The 20039-nt window shown below is 47.3% G+C and overlaps 1 long non-coding RNA gene and 1 other non-coding gene across 2 annotated transcripts in view; one reads left to right on the top strand and one right to left on the bottom strand.

The window, feature by feature from the left end:
* Window positions 1-6083: 6083 nt before the first annotated feature.
* On the bottom strand, window positions 6084-6155 carry TRNAT-CGU. The gene has a single exon. It is a non-coding gene; the product is annotated as a tRNA-Thr (tRNA).
* A 47-nt stretch (window positions 6156-6202) lies between these two features.
* LOC123019289 overlaps window positions 6203-20039 on the top strand; it is a 32690-nt gene continuing 18853 nt past the window's right edge. Inside the window, exons 1-2 of the long non-coding RNA XR_006413897.1 lie at window positions 6203-6556; window positions 8429-8600. This is a non-coding gene — a long non-coding RNA (uncharacterized LOC123019289). The remainder of the gene's footprint in view (window positions 6557-8428; window positions 8601-20039) is intronic.

The raw sequence follows: 20039 nt of genomic DNA, 5'->3' as shown, positions 1-20039 counted from the left end.
GGAACAGATACGCTCATTAATGGGCAGAAGCGGCATGGGCTGAGGATTCCATAATTCGGGTGCAGCTACTGAGAAGCCCTTTCTTTTCTTCCAACCAATAGGCATCCTTCATAGATGGAGCACAAAAGAGGGCTTCTCCATCAGATCTCAGAAAGTGGACAGACTGATATGAGAAAAGGAAGTCTTTAAAGTACCCTGGACAGAAGCCATGAAGTCATCTGCTCCAGCCATAGAAGCCCAGTTCTAAATGGAGTTATGAATGAATGAATAAAAGATGGCCTTTCTGTTTAACAGAATGTGGCTGCCTGCATATATTCCATTGCAATGGATTCCTGATGTCACAGTAATTTTCATCAAGTTTAATACTCTTTGTTATACGAAGGAACGTTGTACCACAGTTTCCCCACAAGGGGGTCGGTGTATAAAAAGGTGCATCGATGGACGAAACAACTCGGAAGGCGTTGTGCACTGGTTTGGTTTTTTGCTCCTTAATGAGGCTTTCCTTTCCAGTGGGGAAGAAGGTAAAAGCAGCAGCGAGAAAATGTGGGAGAATTACAAATGGAAGAAGTCTTTGTCTTGACAGCATCTTTTCGCCCATGCATTGCAATAAAATGCTCTGTCTAAGGAAACACCCTTCATCTGTAAGCACCAGTGACCCCTCTGAAGGATATTTCCTGGAGAACACGCACTCTAAAGTTAACAGAACACGCACTCTAAATTATCTAGAAACTTGGATCTGAATCGTTTGGGAGTACTGGCCATTTGCTTTTGGCTGGAAGAATTCCCCTTCCCACCTCTCTCCTCCTCTTCCACCTCCTCATGTGTAAGCAGATGCAGCCCCCTTCTTTCTCTGCCTTTGCTACACTCAAGCCAAAAAGGCTCTACCCCATTTGTACAGTAGCCAACAAAAGAGGTGATGCATCTGATGAAGGGCTGTGTTTATGCCACACAGTGCCATTCTTACACTTCTGTTCAGAAGAAATCTGCTCACCTTTATGTTTCCGGCAGCATGGGATGAAGGAATTTGGAGAGGGGGAAACATGGCTGGGTGGGAAGATTTAAACCGCCACCTCTGCACTGTGGCCTTGATTCAGGTCAGGGTGGGCTCAGGCTTACACTTAGGTGAACAAAATGGTGAGAACCGGCCACATACTGTGTATTTAGTGCAGTGTCTGGTTTCAGCTGAACACAGCTGCCCCTGTGGAAGCTGAAAGCATGGGCAGAGGCGAAGGAAGCAAAGGCCACCAGCAGGACTCTCATCGTGTTCGCAGCCTTTGCGTTCACGGAGGGCAGCTGTTGGGCACAAGCCAACTACAAGGGAGAGTAGTTCCCCACGGAGAGTAGTTCCCCAGCTGGGTCAACAGCCTAGCGGTGTTGCATTTAGCTACAGCTTGTTGTACAGACAAGAGCAAGGATCATATTGGCCTCAGTGCCATGGACACTTTGCTTGCTGGTCTCTGTACATCAATTTGAGAAGGCCAGACTGTTTTTCCCCTGATCAAGTAGCACTCTGATTCTGCGCACCTCCATAACACCCACCCCCAATGCACTAAAATTGGTAGTACACACCATCAGCCATGGCAACGAGGGGATCTCTACCATTAGGTAGGGTGGGGCACCTGCCCAGGATGCAGAAATTTCAGGAACCACTAAAAGGTAGGGATGTGTCCATTCTTTCATATATTATTATATTTGTACCACAGGTTACAAATATAATGCAGGCATTTATGCAAATGCTGAACATGATTACCAGTTGTGGTGATGGGAATTGCTTTATTTCATTCTGTTTTGGCACTAAAGGGTCATTTCTCCACACTCACTGAAGTGCCATTGACAGAAGGTTTACATAAAATCTGCATTTGTTGATTGATACAGGCAAATCTAGAAATAATCACTAGGATTCATTTAATTTTCACAAGAGGTAAAACTAGCCAATTAATTTCTCATTCAAATGATTCCCAATAAAACACATTCTTCAACTGATTTGCACTTGACCCCAGTTCTTCCTAAACCAATAGGAAAAAGTCCCCACCATCTTAATGGCCCGGTACAGGGACAGATTGTCTGTGTGCACATGTCTTCCCACACATGAAGAGATGCCCCCTTCCTGCCCCATCAACAATCCCACTGGGCAATTGCTCCCCAGATGGCAATTAAATGTAGGCACCCTTCTATTCTGGGTTGGAGGGAATAGATCCAGGGCCTTGGGAAAATGATGCTGAGCTGGGAGCCCCGAGGCCCAGCCTAGCAACACCCCTAGCTAGCTGACTACGTAATGACAAGGGTAATGTAAGGTGTGTGCGTCAGTAGCTGTCCTGAGCTTCCTGGGTGAAAGGGTGGGAGAAAATGTAGTAAAAATTTAAATCGTTGTAGGGCCTCCTGTGTTTTACTGTGGTTTTTACTTCTCTTTTACACCTTTGTAGCAGTGGTTTTCAACCACCAGTCCTTGGACTGGCACCAGCCTGCAGGGGATTTCCTGCTCGTCCATGGGGGGCCACATCCTGCATCCCACTCACCACGGACTGGTTGTGCTCCACTACCTCTTCCTTGGTTGGCATTGCTTTTGCAGGGGATGCGCTGGTGCTGCGGGATGAGGTGGGGAAGCAGGGAGAGATGGCTCAGTGGGAGGTGGCTGGGAGCCACACTGCACTGCTTTCAGTATTTTATTCTTTTGTTGGCATTTTTTATTTCTGGTTGTTTTGGAGAACCTTCCTTCCTTCCTTCCTTCCTTCCCTCCCTCCCTCCCTCCCTCCCTCCTTCAGCATTGTGTTTCAAAACTAAAACACAGAATACTGTATTATGTGTATGGTGCTTTTTGTTTTGCCTCAGTAGTCCCCAAGGTGGTTTTTCTGTTTTCACCAGTCCCCAGCTGTGTTAAGTTTGAAAACCGCTGCTTTATAGTGTATTTTATTAGGCCAATAAAGTTTGTTGTTGTTAAGTGTATTATTGTGAGTGTCACTTATGGCTTAATTGCTGAGAAGTACCCCGAGTGCATCAGCTATTGGGCAGCAAAGAAATGTAATAAATACATATATGTAGCAAAACTGTGCACCTCCATTTTTGCAGTACATTTCTGCAGCCTTGGGGCAATAAAACCAAAAGCTCATGGCCACTTCTATTCTCTCCACATTAACTTTTGCCTCTCCAGCTGTGGGAATCATATAATGTTTCATATTTCTCAAGGCTCCATTGCACATATAACATAGTTTTGTATTAGTCAGTGGTGAAGTTGGAGAGGGAAATCGCAGGCAAGTTCTGGGCTCACTTCCAGAAGATCAGAGTCACCTGAGCTTTGGGTTGATCTGCTGAGTCACCTTTCTGAAATGCAAGTTTGAGGCTGTGGAGCAAAGCAAAGGCTGTTCTATCAGCTCCACTGAGGGACAACTAACTTGGGCCCTCTCTCAATTTCCCTTGGGGTTGCCATTTATTCCTTCAGGCTGTTTAAACTGTCTTTATCCCAGTAGTCTGTGTTAAAAGAACTGCAACGTGGCTTGGGACCACACTACCTGAAAGAACGCAGGGGCCGACAATACCATCTGCATCTGAGACCTTCCCCTGAGCATCACCTTCAACGGAGGTTTGAAAGGTGGCATCAAGGGAGAGGGCCTTCTCAGTGGTGACCCCGATTATGGAAGGATTTCCCCACTGATGCCTGCCTGGTGCCAGCACTGCCATCTTTTCAGTACCAGGTTTTAATAAGACCTGATGGGACATGTCAGCTCTTTTAACCAATCTGCTGTTATGACCATTACTAACGGAAATGGTTTCAGCTGCTTAGGATGCCTCCCTATCCCCTCCAACACTGTTTGGGAGGACATAGGACTATCCAGAATCCCACCTCCACAGTCCTGCGACCTCATTGCTGGGGCTCTGAAACTCAACCTGCCCTCACCCAGGTTGGGTGGTCCGGGAAGAACGTCTGCTGCCTTCAGAGGCCACCAGCTGGCTTTGGAGAGGAGGGCAGGGAGGGGAAAGGCTGGGTCAAGGGCTTGGGTTGCACACAGAGGGCACCCCAGCCAGCCTCCTTCTCTCTCCCTCTTTGCAACACTTCATCTCCCTGGCTGAAGGTGGCTGTCCAGGTGAAATGCAGCATGTGTGACACAGCGGTAGCAAACACAGCTGCTACAACACCTCGCTCAAGGCACTGGATTCATGCAAGCCATGGAGTTCAGATGCTTACATATATCAAGAAATGGGGGGAAATTGGACCATATCCTTAAATTGCTTTAAAATCTGTGTGTTGAACATTTAGGCAGTTTTGCATGGCATTTGTATTTTATTGTCTCTGTGTTTCATAGGTTTTGAATTGCTGTAAGCTGCTCAGAGAGTACAGAAATGAAACAATAATTATATGAAAGAAACATAACTGACTTGTAGATACACCCTCCATATCATTCAGAGTGGATGAAAATAGCATTTTTTATTATTTAAAATATTAGCAACTCGACATGTTTGTTAGGGTTAGATTCTTTTGACTCTGGGTCCTGTCAAAAAATCAGCTATTACCCCCATCCCCGGCTTTAAGAGCACTTGAGTCACTAAACAAGAGGTGGTGATACTGGCCTCTCCCTAGTAACAAGCCTCAGACTCCCCGTTTTCTGCCCCTCATGTAGATGTTATAAGTGCAAAAGCGGGCCAAGATGTTTTGATCTAGGGGGTTTACAACAGCAGCTTCCAAGCAGCTTGCAAAGCCGCCACCACTGGCGGCGGTGTGGGGGGAAGCACAGCAGTTCTCCCCCTTCTGTAACTTTTGTGTTCCACTCATGGGTTTGAGATGTTTATGTTGCACGTTGTATCCTCCAAGTGCATCCGGGCGTCATGGTTGGAACTCCTGGAAGAGGCCGCCTTGCCACCGACAACCTTCCGCCACGTACATCTACATCCAATTCACCTCTTAGTTCCATAAATAGCCTTTTAAAAAAAGAAGGGCTGGGGGAGGCAAACCAGCAAAAGAAGGGCTGGGGGCTCAGGCGTGCTGTCTGGACGCGGTTCCTAATAGGGGGCGACCGATCAGCGTTCCAGATCGAAATCGCCCTCCCGCTTTTCTCGACGGCTGCAAGGAAAGCTCTTTTCCGCAGGAGGCTCTCGCCGGCTTGCAGGGGCTGCGGGTGGCCCTCTAAGGGTTGCAGGCGGAGGCAGCCACACGGCGCGCTCTGCAAGCCCCGAGGCGGCTTTCTTCGCATGCGCTGAGGGAGGGGGCGGCCATCGCCGTGCCCCGCTTGGCGAAAGCGAAGCGTCCCTGTCCTGAGCATTCCCAGGTCCCAGGCGGGGGGGCAGCCCCAGGCCCTTCTACTGATCTGCCGCTTGGAGCATGCACGTCCGCCTCTGATCCGGCAGCAAGCGCCGGGTTCTCTCGGACGCCTGGCAAAGGAGCGGGATGTCATCCGATCGCTCTCTGGATCGATCTCGGGGGGTCCCTTCGAGCTGGGAAGATCCCGTGGCATGACATGGGGGCAGGGCCCCGCGGGGTTTGCAACGCGGAGCGAGGCAGCGGCGCGACCCCTCGCTTCTTCTACGCCGCGGAGGGAGGAAAAAGGGGAGTCCACACGTTTCAGTGCTTTGCCGCAATCTCTTCTTTGCGAGGCTATTCGCCTTTGCGCGCAATAGTGTTGACAGCCATGTTCTGGAGGCTACAGCCAGGCGGCTCTTTTCTAAAGCTAACCGGAGCAGTTTAAAAATCGCTCATCATAACTCTATCCTCCACCTACACACATACGATCCTTTGCAACCCTGTTTTCCGGAGGAACATCTATTGCCAAGCTGCTTCCCCGGGGAGGGGCTGTTTTCTGGCTGATCTGGCAAGCCGAAGCCTCTTGCGGGGTCGATTCCAAAGCTCCGACCCCTCAAGAACTAGACAGCGGGCATCCTTGCTGAGATAGGCTTGTGCGCGCGTCTTAGCACCTCCCCAGGGAGGAGCAGGCCGATGGTATAGTGTGGCAGCCCGCAGCCGACTTCACTTACTTTTGCTTTTTTTTTAATTCAGTGAAAGAAGCCGACTCTGGGAAAACAAAAAGCGGCTTGTGAAAGGGAATCCCTTTTCATCCCCCTCTTTAGCAAGTCGCGACGTCGTTTAGTCCTATTAGAGGCACGGACGGGGTTCGAACCCGCGATCTTCGGTTTACGAGACCGACGCCTTACCACTTGGCCACCGCGCCTGACGGGCTAGCAGCATAGAAAAGCAGCCAGTGGAAGGAAGGTTCCGGGTTCGCGTTCGGTTTGCGCGCTCGAACGTTCCTCCAGCCTGCGCGCGGGTCCCAGGATCCGTTTCCGAAAAGCAAGCAAAGGCAGGGCAGAGCGATCCCCCTGCGGCCCCTGCCAACAGAAGCCCACGGGCTGCATCGCCCTGCGGCTTCGGCTTCAGCGTGCAGGCGGCGTTCGCCATCGCTTCCGCGGAGATCAACTGCAACAAGCGAGCCGCCGCGGTCCCTATTCATTCAAATCGCGCGTCAAGCACCAGTTGCTCCGAAATGGGCGAGAAGCACGAACGGCTCAGGATAAGAACACAACAACAGGCACGCAATCGGGAGCCCCGACGGGCACCTTGCGTCGCCTCAAGGTAAACTGCAACGTTAAAAAAGGTAGAAGAAAGAGACGAATGCGCTTCACCTGCTGCAACGCCTTTGCAAACCCCCTTTGCAGCGGTGCAATCGAAATGTTCCGCTAGAGATGTCTCGCTCGCCTGCGCGGGGGATTTCGAGTCAAGGCGGATCAGAGAGTTTCGGGACGGGTCATGGGCGGGAAGCGGCCATGTTTGAGCCCCGCCGGCGGTTCGGGGACGAGGGATGGCCCTGCAGGCTTCCCGACGCGAGAGGGCAAGTGCCGCGCTTCAGAGGACTGACACGGCGACTGCACAGAGCCGCGGGGCCGCCCGCTTCAAAATGTGCGCTCGGATTACCCGTGCCTCCCAGAAGCCATTTTGGGGTCGGGGGGCTCCTCGAGCAGAGCAGATTATATTGTGGCGCTCAAACAGAACTAATGGGACCGGAAATGTAAAAGATGGCCACCCCTCGCGGCAACTCGTGGTAGCGTCAGATCTTTGCGGCGCAAGTCCTCGTGCTTCGGAGAAACTGCACGGCCTTCCTTGGATTTCCTCCGTCGACTTTAATGAGGCTGCTGCCGTGAACTGCGCTTGTTCTGTTGTTCCCCCGCTCAGCATCTGCCAAGCGTGGGGTCTTTTCTCTGAATGCCTTTGAGAAGTGCGGGCAGAGTGCCCGCTGCTGCTCTGCCTGTTGCAAGCTTAGTGTGCTTCTGAGCCTTTGCAGGATCTCTCTGCGGGAAGTGGCTTTATGTTTTCTAAACTGTAGAACAGGGCAGTGATCTTTTCAGACATGTCTCAAAAACTGCGAAAAATGAAACGCACCCCCCTCCCCCCTTTAGAAGGGCAGAAGGGAAAATTCAACGTTGGTCAGTAACATCTCTATAAGCAGCCCTACTTGACTCATAAGGTTACATCCCTGCAACTCTTCGATTTGAGAAATCACACAGAAATATCCAGGTTGGGCTGTAGCAGCAAACAAGGATTACTGTTCAGGTGCTTAAAATCATGCTATTTAAAGCCTAAGGAAGCAATCTTAAGCTGTGCTGGAAAAAGAGCCTGCAACTTCCTTTCTGTCTATAACTTGCACAGGATTGCACTTTAAGTAGAGATGGTTCCCATCACAATACAGATGCCTGTCCATTATATCATTTGGCTACAAAACAAAGGATTTAAAAAAAGACTTTAAAATCAGATTTAACAATCAAATCAGTGTCATTTAAATCAGATTTTTAAATTTAATTTAAAACATCTCCACACATCCATCATAAATGAAATACTACATTTATCTCTTAAAAAATAGCATAGTGACCATTAAATCTCTTAGTTCAAGTGCTAGATTTTGGCTTATATAAAAAAAACCGCGTTTGATAATCATGAGTTATCTACCAATCAAAAACAGTTCTCTTGAAAAGGATACTGTCTAGAGTCAGTTTCTGGTTTTTGAAAATTCTTAAAGGTTCTTTGACTAAAGTCACAGGTGCAAAGACACACACTAAATACGATTGTTGCTCTGTGCTTACGTACACGTAGAATCATGCCCAAGTAAGGCCCAAATTAGTGAAGACAGGCAATATAGCAGAAGTGGATTAAAAAACCAATGGGTAAAAAAATTCCCAACAATTCGATTAAAAAGAATGACACTGGATATTTTTGACCCAGTAACAATCAAACCTTGCTTACCATTTTTGTTTTCTACTTTGTTTTTTTGTGAGAACAAGGCCGGGCCTGTAATTGTAAATGAACATGGCCTAGTGGTCAGATTTGCACCATTGATCAGGAAATATACAAAAAGGTTTCAGTGGGGAGCATTATAGAATATTGGCTATTAAGTGGTATAGAAATATAATACATAAATAATGATTTCACCTATATCATGTTTTTCTTGCAAAGTTGAATCCACAGTTCTGTATAGAGGGGAAAGGAGTGAACTACACTGAACTGCTGCCATTTCCCAGGACATGCTTTTCTGTCTTCCGTGAAATGGAGGAAAATCCATCTCATACTGGATGTCATTGAGTTACAGTGCAAGGGAATGGAAGTGCTCCATCCTTGATCTTCTTAGGTAAGGCTAAGAAAGTTTCCGGTCTCATGCTGAGAAGCCTAATCAATCCTTTTGTCCCGGTGCCTTGCACGTGCTGGCGGACCCCAGTGGGGGAACCAGCGGCTGAATACCTTCCCCTGACCATTCTTCATCTGCTGCAGCGTGTCCTGGGAGGCAGGCCTCATGGCTTGGCTGCAAGAGCTCAGCCAAGGAGTGGTCACTCAGGAGATGTTGGCTTCCCCCAGGCTGCCCACATGCTGCAAAAATCCTACCGCCTCTGCTGGGATTTGCTTGGATGTCTTGACCCCAACAAGCAGCAACAGCTATCGCTGCTATACTGATGTTGGTGCCCTTCAGACACAGCTGCCTAGGACATGCTAGGAGCTGGAGGCCTATACCTCTGGAGGGTACCAAGTGGGGGCAAGCTGAGCAGTGTGACCCAGCGATCAGAGCATTTGCCTTGTCGGGCTGTCCATTACACAGCAGAGTTGCTTGGCTACACACTCACCACCCTTCAGTTGCACGTGTTTTATTTTGCCTGGTTTGGTTTTTCATCAAAGTAGGGCTGTTTCTAGCGTCCCGATTTCCTGACTCTGTTTGCCCCTTTCTGCCTTTTTAGATGGGAGGTATGTGCTTTTCATGATGCAATAAAGATCTTAGAGCGCCACCTACTGGAGCTGCGTTCTGAGCGTGACCTTCCAAAAGCACCGGTGAACTTCTCCAAGGAAGCCCTTCCTGTGCCTTGCCATGTGGCAACTGGCTGTGGGATTGTGCGGTGGCTCGAACCCTTAGCCCCATGATCCCCAGGATTTCTTTAATACTTTGCACAGGATTGTTCACTGCACCTTCTCCCAAAGGTTCCCACCTGCCCAGTAAGGCTCCATGCAGCGCTGTGGCCATAGGCATGCTTTTCTGGGTGCTACATCCAGTGGGATCCGCTTCTGAGTAACATGCCCAGGACTGCGTGGCGAGCTCCCTCTAGGATTATACTCTGCTTCTTTAAACTTTTGTTGTAAGACACTTAGGGGGGCCCTTGGGGGTTGAATGGCACAGTATACACTTTAAAGAAATCAATATATTGAACTGCTACTACTACAAACACTTTATAAGTGTGTTTGAGGGTAAACGCGATGTAAAAGAAAAAGCAGAAGAGGAACAACAAGTCAATCTTTCCCCCCAGCAGAATGATCCAAGCACTGTTAAGATCTACAATATTGTTCAGGTCCAACTGGAACAATAATCTGCAGAAGCAGAAACGTGCTGATAGATACCTCTTCTTCTTTGAAGAAAGCACAAATAGATATACATTTATTTATCTATGGCATCTGTGTGCTGCCCCATAGGCAGAAGGCTCTCTGGGTGGCTCACGGTGTAATCATTACAATAATTTAGGGCAAGACACATGGATTCAGAACAAGCTGGAAAAGGGTTGTGTTTGCCTCAGACTCTCATGACTTAAAACAAAGTGAGTTTCAGGAGAACAAGCGATGATGCTTTCTACATGGCCGTTTGAAATGTTTTGATCCAGTATCAAGCGAGATACCAACGCTGAGGCAGTATTCCTGACTAGCAGAGCTTTTCTGCAGTTTTTGGTTTTTGAGCCAAGCTTAATGTTCCTTTCAACATGCAGAGTGGAATCATGCATGCTGTTTTTACTTACTGTCTCGTAAGCAAATATTGGGCATTTTGGAAGAGGAGGATTAAGATTTTACCCCTCCTCTGTCTAATAAAAAAAAAAAATCACAGCTAGCTCCTTTGGAATTGCAGGAATGTTTAGTTTGGCCTTTCCCACCATCTACTACCTGGTCTTTTTGCCAGGGCTTAAATCTCGATCTTTCTGCTTCATGCAAAGCATATGCTTTAAAATGAAGTATTGTTTTTTGTCTTTGGCAAATTAAATCACTTGCTTCAGCCTGCTATACACAAATGACAACTTTTTGTGGGTAACTAGCCGGAGTGGGTTGTTCTACCATCCGAAGTAAGACCACTTCTCACAAAGTGGCTTATTTTTCAGAAACAAGCCATCTTGACAACCCAGGGGTTGCTCGATCCACAGCGGACTGTCATGATTGATGTCATCACGGGTTGTGAGGATTGTATCTCCCCCTTGCAGGCCACCACTGAAGCCCCAGTGGCACATGGGAGCAAGACAGCCAGCCTTGTCGTTAGTGGGTTTGGCCCCAGAAAAAGGCACAAATCCAGAGCATTATTGTATGTGGCAGTCTTTCGGCAAGTGTGCTCTCATGACTGACTGGAGTGTGTGCCCTGCCTGGTCAGCTTCCTTGCATCTTTCAGCTGCCAAGGGGAGTGGTGAAAAGGCATAGGGAAAGTATAAGGAAACTGAGGGTAACTGCACATTTGCAGAAAAGCAGTTGCTGCCAGGAAGCGATTGTTGAGTACCCAGTTGAACATGAGTTAAAGGGGCTGGGGGAAGCTGCAAAAGGAGGCACACCAAAAGGAGGAGCAAGATCTTCCGTTTAGCAATGTGATCTTCTCAGCTTTAATTGCTGAACTGTCATTTGTTAGTGCCTCTACCCATTCAGCACTTGTGCAAGCCTCCAGATGCTCCACACTTTCAGTGGCTCCTTTTCAGCACACCAGCTGCCGCAGTACTGCGGTTCTCTGACGGGCATGGAAATTCCCCCTCCAGTTAGTTCCCAGACCTTAAATTGGCACAAATTCCCCCTGCCTTTTGGACAAATAATTTTGTAAAACTAGACCCTCATGGTGCATTTTTGAGGCTCTGGAAAGTAAAAACCAACCAGAGGGGAGCAGAAAGGGGTAGTGATTGGTGTGGGAAGGGGGAAACACATTGGTTTGCTGCAAAGGTACTACAATACCAGCTGGTGGATCCAGAGGAAAGGAAGAGAACAACCCACACTTGGCCAGCTCATCTGCTGGGTGCACTATGGGTTCTTTGGTGAAGAACCCACATGCCGTAGCTTGTTTGCAGGATGTCTTAGTGTGTCATGGGAACCCATATGGATTGACCCTCAAAACTGACCTAGTCCAACCCCCTGCTGATGTTTAGTAAATAAATGCACCATTAGTGACAGATGGGTATCTGGCTTCTGTTAAAAACCCCTAATGAAGGAGAGCCCATCAAGGCAGCGTGTTCCACTGTCATGATGCTCAATTGTCAGGACCCTTCCTAATATTTAGTCCAAATAACTTTTCATATCATTTGAATGCAGCTTTGTAGTTTGAACTCAAAGATCCACATGTGCAGTTAGGAGTGCGTAAGTGCAGAGTACAGGTTGAATGCGTCTCCCCATCCATCGTCTGTCCAGAGTTACTAGGCTTTGCCCCTTGTGTTCATTGATTTAAAAAGGTCTAGGTTGCAAACATCTCTCTATTTAGGCGTGAGGGCCGGGCCATGGGCAGCAGCAGGGAAGGGCAGAATGCTGGGTCCCAGGGACAAGCTCAAGCTGAGTCCAGAGCTTACTGTGGGCCAGGGGCAAGTCAGCAGGTCCAGGTCAGAGACATGGAGGGGAGCAGTCCAATTTTGCACGCGCAGAGAGAGAGAGAGAGAGAGAGAGAGAGAGAGAGAGAGAGTGTCAGAGCAGTTCCAGGGTCACTTTACCTGAGAGACATTGCTGTGAGGGTTGCAGCAGGATGGAGTGAGGCAGAAACACACTGGAACAAGGTAGGTATGAGCTGCAGCGAGGTCTGAAGAAGGCAGGAACGAACTGGCGCAAGGCATTGCAATGCCAGGGCCAGAGCACAAGGAGTCACCAAGACAACTTGCATTTCTGTGGCAGGGAGAGCAGCAGTGCAGGGAAGCCTTTTATGCTGGCCTTCAGGCTCTCCAGCTGCACTGTGTAATTGCTCCGCAGGTGTTTCTTGCAGGTGTCCACAAAGGTATTCCTGGTTCTGTGAGCACTTGCAGGGTCACTCAGGCCCTGATCCTGACACTAGGAGCAAGTCCCATCCATCATTCGTTCATTCGGGATGTTTCTAGCTTGTCCAATCACTTTTTGTCTCTGGACGGCTCACAGCAAAAGGGACTTTCTGAAGGGACTTACTTCAGAATAATACTGCTGAATTACATTGTTTAGTGATAGATTGTGAACATAAAGGAAAGGTGGCCTTCTTCTGCAGATAGTATGGATTAGAGCATTCCTGAATGTTGGTCATGATGCCTGCGGTGAGGGTGGCCATCTATGGATCACCTTCCATACAGAGGACTGTCCCTGTAAAAAGGGCACGTGGCTGCTCTGTCTGGGGCTGATGGGAGTTCAGGCCCAAAGTGTCTGGTGGGCACTGCTAGAAAGAGAAGGGGATAAGCAAGCAATGGTGTTTCCCGTTTTGTTTTGTTTTGCATTACTTGTTTGTTGTACCTACAATATTTGTATTTTTTCTTCCAGCTTACATAATCCTCCCCTTCCTTCTCTCAATCTAATTCTCACAACAACCCTGTGAGGTGTCTTGTGGTTGGGTGCTATAGTGTAGGGAAGCTGGAGACAACAGGACAAACACTTCCAACAAATGCATGGTCTTTGTTTTCCCAGGAGTCGCGTAATTCTCCATCTTGCTTATTTTATACTTAGGGCAATAAAATTTCTTATTTAAGAAATTTCATAATTTCTTAGTTTACTTTGGGTAAATGGGTGATTCTAACCTCCATTATGATTCGGAGCTGAAGTCTAGGGTACCCTTCCTACAAAATAGAAAATGTGTGCCTCAGAAAGGTGTATCTCGGTGAGGGGCTTAGCTTGGCATTTTGCAACTCATTTGAGGAAATACTTCAAATGCTGATATGCCAATTAAAATAAACATCTGTCACAGTAGGTGGCATAACAGGGCTTTTTAAAAAATAAAATGACATTTAGCAGCTGATTTTATTTCCTCTGAGTGACCTTTGGTGTTTTAAATACAAATCTAATCACACTGCAAAGGGCAGGCTACTTTTCAGGGATGCGAACATTAAACGGTGGTTGGACGTGCCCTCATCTTTGCAAAAGCGGAAGAGGGCAATTACAGGACACTCCTCTATTTGCTTGCCTGCTTTGTGTGAAGGAGCAAGCACATTGCTACTGCAGCTGCTGTTTGCATTTTGCTGTAGGATTGATACTAGTCCAGTCAGACACAGTGCAGGAACTCTGCTTTGGAGGGCAGTCAGTGCTTGGGGAACAGAGTAAGTGGGACAGGATTAAGTTGCTCTCTCCCCACACTCTCCTTCCTGGGATTAGGGCTGCTTTTTCCTAGTATGGCTCTGAGTGGCAGGAAAAACTTCCCTCTGTAAATACCTGTATGGAAAGCTGTCGCTAAGGAGGCAATGTCACCACAAAGTCAACCCATTGGGTTGATTTATCAGGTATTGGTATTATAATTGTTTTTACCTATTTTATATGGGCTTTTTTGGTATATTTTAATCCTGTTTGTAAAATGTCTTAAATCTTTTTCAGAGACAGGCATCTAATCAGTAATGGTGGTAGCGGTGCTAATAAAAACTCTGTTTTTCAGGCATTCCAGGGTAATTTGATTTTTTAAATGCACAAAGCAGTATTTTAATACCCTTAAACATCCCAATGTTGCCCATTAAGTAATGCGCTCAATATACTGCAGTTGGAGTGAACGTTCTCACAAACATTTGTCAAGGTAGCAAGAGATCCATTTCAGGTGGGACTGACCAGCCCCACCGCAGCTTAGCTCTGTGTGCCGTGCTTGTGCCCCCTTGCCTTGGGCTGCTCTGGCAACTTGGACACTCTTCAAAAACAAAACCCAGCATGGGCTACTCGTCAACATGATCGCCTGGGCAGCGCAATGCTGTGATGCCCTGCTGTAGTTTTTCATTTTAGACCGTAGGGCTTTTTAATATGAGAAGGGGTTGTGAGTCAGCGCAATGCGTAGGTTGCTGTCACTTGCACTGTTTGGGGAGGAGCCCTCTGGGCACGGCCTGTGCCCCGTCAAGGCATCTGCTGGGTCTGGGTCTGACCTCTCCACGTTCAGGAAGAGGCCCGACTGGGAAGCTGGTGTGCATGCCAGTTGCGTGACGAAGGCTCTGCTTACGCTCGTGCTTCCAAAACACCTGCCTTCACACTTAGCTGCATCCTGGCAAGACAAAACAGGAGCAGAACAAGGGCTGAAAGCATCCCTTGGAATAGTTCTGGCAGTTCAGCACAGCCACTTGGATGTGGCTGTGATGTGCCAAGAAGCCGCCTGAGCGGGAGTGCTGTTCTCTCCCCCTCGCAATGGCGAGCGGAGTGGGTGGAAGTTGGGATGCGGGTGCATTCTGCTTGGGACAGTGTTTTTCACAAAATGAGTCTCCCACTTCAGCTCAACCCGGCAGTAGACACATTTGTATAACTCCCAAGGGGGGCAAGGAATGCTCATTTGCTCAGCAATTTATCTCGTTTCAGCTCTGCAAGACTCAGCAGTGATGTGATAACTTTTTAGAAAATGGTCACCGAAAGACCCTAAGTTGAATCTGCAGTTCCATTCTTGAGAAAACTATAGGGATGCCACTATTTTACAAATTAGATGCACACTACACACACACTAGACAATTTTAATTGAATGTATTGCTTTGCAAGTGAAAGTGGTGGTTGGAATTTCAGAAAGGAAATGCAGGAAGAAATTGGTAGCTAGTTCTATGGAACACAGAGGAGCAATCTGTGGAATCCAGAGCAGGAAAACATAGTGAGATGCAAGAAGGACCTTGCTCCTGTTTGTTAATGGCAGTGTTGGACACTCTTCCTTATGGCTGAACTCTCCGCGAGTGTCCTGGAAAGTCTTGAGCTGAATAGTGGGTCGGTTTATGGGAAGCATCAGTCATGCGGGGTTTGGTCCTGGATAAGCACGTTGACCAGTCATGTCATGGAGGCCTGGTTGGATGGAGAAAGAAAGGTGACTTTGGCTCAATGAAATCCATCAGATTTCTTGGCGTGGCAACAGCCTTGATGAGGGGAGAGGGTGGTGGGGTGGTAGTGCTGAACTGTCCAGATGTCACGTGTCCCATCTAGCATGTGCTGGGATTTGAATGTGTGCTCTGAAGTTGGGTGTGTGGTGTTGTGTTAACCTACTTTCTGGCCTGCTGCTCAGCCTAGCTGACCAAGGTGGCTTGGGGGGAATGCTGTGGTCACCCATTCTGGGGGTTCTGCTGGACTCCATCGTCCATAACAAATGGTCTCTCCAACACTAGCAGCTCAGGAATTCCTTGCTGCATGACAACCACATGTTTGATGCAGGTAATTTCTGGCCCCACATTTTCCACTGGACTCAGCCTGTGCCTGGTCACCTACCCCCTGCCCTGCTGGAAGGGATGGCGCTCCGGGGATAGGAGAAGTTCCAGTTCCATTGCCAGAGGCCCATTGCTACCTCATCAAGTTTGGACTCCACAGCAGTCAGGCAAGGGACCTACTATGGTGGTCCGCCCCAGGGAGACTGATGGACCCAGATGGTTTTCTGATGCTCTTCAAATACTAAAGGACTTATGCAACTTCCCAAGCATGAAATGTTACAATGGCTGGGAATTTTTTGCTTAGAAAAATGCAGCTAAGGGGACCATGAATTATACATGGTGTAGAATCAGTGGATCCTTCCCTCTTGATACCAGGACCCAGTGTGGTCATCCCATGAAGCTGAATAGTGGGTCCTTCGGGACAGGTCTGGCAAGGACTTTTTCACAGTGCAGAGCTTCATCAGACTCTGAGATCAGCTATGGGGCAGCAGAGTTGTAACACAAACGATTACATTTCCTGTTGCTGGATGCAGCAATAGCTGGTTGCTTGAAAAGCTTTAATGGGGGTGCTTTCAGGCAAGGTTTTTTTGATAGCATTGTTCTACTTCTTTCATAGATGTTACTGGGAGGTGGAGCTCCAGGTGACATCATTTTCTACTCACTATTCCTCAGTTTCCCACTTTTTATATGATGATGATGATGACGATGACACACAGCTTGTTGAAGAAGAGATGCGTAGCACTTTCTGGTTGCTAGTGCTAGGAGCCATCTATCTGGAAGGGCTGATATTCATAGAGGATCAAACTTTTCAGTGGCCATCCAGTCACAACGGCGGTATATCACCTCTAATAGTGGGGGCAGTGAGCTTCTACATACCATTTGCTGGGGGAGGCAAGGTTGAGGCTGCCATGTCCTGCTTGCATTCTCTTCCCACAAGCACTGTGGTGGCGAATGAGAACAAGATGCAGGACTGGATGGCCCTTTCGTCCAACCCACATGACCCTTCATACGTCCTTAAGGAAACAGTCGCTGCACAGCACCCAAAATGCTTACAACAGAACGATACGGAGGTGTCGGGATGTTGAATCAATCTGCCATGTATTCAGAAGAGTTCAGATGTTTCTGCACCCAACTTGCACAGCAGGCAGGATTGTTCTGAGTCATGGAGACTCCACGGAAGTGTGGAGCCTTTGCGGAGGCCCAGGAGGTTGCGCTCATGTGCAAGTCCACAGCAGTTAAGGCAGATTAGTTAAGTAATTCAAACCACTGTGCCTGCACGAGGGCACGTTACCACTAATGTGGAATAGCACAAGTATTGTGGGGGCAGAGCGGGCAGGGGGGAGATTCCATCCATGAGCAGATGATGGAGCAAAAATACACCTGGCACCTGATGCCTGAAATAGCACAGATTTAAGAATCCGTTCAGCCCTCCTGGGGCAAGGGAGGAACTTGGTGGCACACCTCAGGGACATTAGGTCATGAGGAGGAGGGACCATAAGTCACTGCCAGAGCACACGCTTGTCATGAAAAAGGTCCCCAATCCAATCCTGACAGCTCCCATTAAAGGGATCAGGAAGTGGGTAATGGCAGAGCCTTTTCCACCTGAGACTCTGGAAGCCATTGCCAATCAGAATCGACCATCCTGGGCTAGCCATACCAATGGCCTGATCAGGTATAAAGCAGCTCCTGGGGTTTCCATAGATGCCCAAGGCACTCGTGCAATCACTTTTCCTATCAATCTTGGTGGAATCACGGAGAAACGCTGGCAGATCATATTCTAGCATCTGCAGAGTGCATTTCTGGCACCAAAAGCGCTTCACAGATGTGACCTCAGTAATCCTTACAAGCTAAGCCATTATTATTATCATCCCCATATTGCAGAATGGGTGGGGGACTGAGGCAGGGAGAATCTACTTGGCACACAAAGCCTATCTGGAGAAAAATCCTCTTCGATTCATTTGAAGGGTAGCAGCAGCTAATCCCTTCTTAAAAGTGAACAAACTGCATATGTGTTTAGGGTAAGCCATCAATTTAATTTGTTCCAGATGCTAAAAATTGACAAAATAGATGTAACTCATTATAAATAATGACAAAAAACCAGGAAGGATCACAGCTTTTTCTCTCTTGTGTTTGTGTGTGTGTGTGTGTGGGGGGAGCTTTTACAAAAAAGACAGATACTCTCGTACTCTTTCCATTCAACACAACTCTGAAAGTCAACAGATCAACTAGATTTTTTTTCCAGCTTGCTAAATACACAGAACAAGAATAAGTGCTTCTAGGGGAAAAGAAAAAGCAAAGGAAAAACTGTACAAAATGAATAAATTTCTTCTTTCTTTTTACATCCTATTAGGCACGTGAAATACAAACCTGGTTCTATTTCATATATACACATTTACAATAGATTTTCAGGAGGGTGAACAGTGTCAGAACAAGGAAGAATGAATTAAACCAAACAAAGAAATGACCTTCAACATATATAAACCAGCAACAAAGAGCTGTTCAAAGGTGAAAAAAAAATCTGTACACAGTCAAGTCGAAGGCACAAATACTAAAAACTATAATCATGCAAAACATTTTTCAACTCCCCCCCCACCAAACTTACTTATAATCTGTGCAAGAAAGCAAAACTAATGACCCCCACAATAAAGGTTTACAGTAATTCTCAGGATAGATCCGTACTGAAACATATGAAAAGTGCAACGTACGTACTGCCTTATAGCATACCGGGGTGTGTGTTCATACAGGTTGAAGCTGCTATTTTTGCTGTCCTGCATATTTGAAAAGGGCAGGGTGTTAATTTTGCAGGGTGTGATGAGGTGTGGTGTAGTGTGGTGAAGCCAAGGACCGACAACAGGCATCATTATGATTCCACTCTCCCGTTCTCCCCGTTTGTGTTGTAATCCTATTTGTGTCGATGCCTGGCTGCTTGGGTGATCTTTCGCTGCAGTGCACAGGTGTTGCCATGTTGCTTATGCCTCCACTAGAACCGGAACAGAACTTTGCACAATGACAGAATCAGATGGGTTTGCCTCCAACCAATTTATTTTGCACAATCAGAATCAGATCGGTTTGCCCCAAACCAGTATATTGGTAATGGCAGTCATTTTCACACCAGCACCTAAACATTTCTTAGCAGGGTTTGATTTTTTTTTCTCCAGATCCCACAACCCAGACACAGCTAGGGATGTGGAGGCCCAGAGTGGGGGGGCAGGGGAGACAGGAAAAATAAGGGGGGGGGAGAATGCCTTTTATCCATTTTTTCTGTCCCTTGCCCTCCCCCTACCTCCACTTCTGTAAGGTTAGCTTTTGGTTGCAAAGTTTCTGAACAGAATCTGTACATTGATACTCAGACAGCAAATTTTAGAATTGAAACAATTCACACCTATATGTTCATGTAGTTGGAGTGCTGTAGTTTATATATACCAATTCAAACTGCATTATTAATACGAATTTTAGCTCTACCTCAGACCTGTTCCATTGCAGGTCACTGAACAGAGGCTTTGATTTTGCGTATCCCTGGATATTCCCATGTGGAGATGAATACTGCTCCCTGAGGCTCTCTAATGCCTACAATGATTCCTAAAGGATGGGCAGCTAAGCCTCCATACTCAGAGCACCGCAGCTTCAAATTATCCCTCCCATTAGCATTTTCAGTGTCACTATTTCGCTACATCTATAACATTCATGTCAACACCAAGACTTCCGTAATTGTCTAATTCAGGGAATGAATGGGCTTGCCCAATCATGGAGGGGGAAAGAAGCTACCCAGAACCCACAATGGTTAGTTAATCATGGCAACAGGCCGCTGGGTTAACACGAGATGGCAAGCCATGCTTGTGAGGGTCATTATGCAGATCTCCCCAATGCAGACATTTTGCAGGAAATAAGCCTCCATGGTCGTGTGAAGAGGCCCACTATCTTATACCTCCATGAAGACTCCTGCTAGACTTCAAACTGTCAGTGTAATATCAATGGCAACACTGCTATTCTCAGGTGTAGCTACTCTTTCCCATTTTCATTGCTTATGGGCTGCCAGCCCTAACATTTCTTGTGCTTGGGGACAGGAAGGGGAAGACACAACAGGAACGAGAGCTTGAAAGTAACAGTTTTGGCAAGCTGCACTCTTTAGTGACTGCAATGTTCCATTAACACAATGTTCTATTAATACAAGAAACCATCAGATAATGTAAAAACAAACAACTCTGGCCATAAGCACTAGACTATTACTTACTGCATCCTTTCCCATCCTGGTGACCTTTATATATCTTGGATTTCAG

This window comes from Varanus komodoensis, unplaced genomic scaffold (assembly GCF_004798865.1).
Source record: "Varanus komodoensis strain SLA01 unplaced genomic scaffold, ASM479886v1 scaffold12, whole genome shotgun sequence".
NCBI lineage: Eukaryota > Metazoa > Chordata > Lepidosauria > Squamata > Varanidae > Varanus > Varanus komodoensis.
Note: the sequence above shows the minus strand (reverse complement) of the source record. Positions and strands in the feature narration are given on the sequence as shown.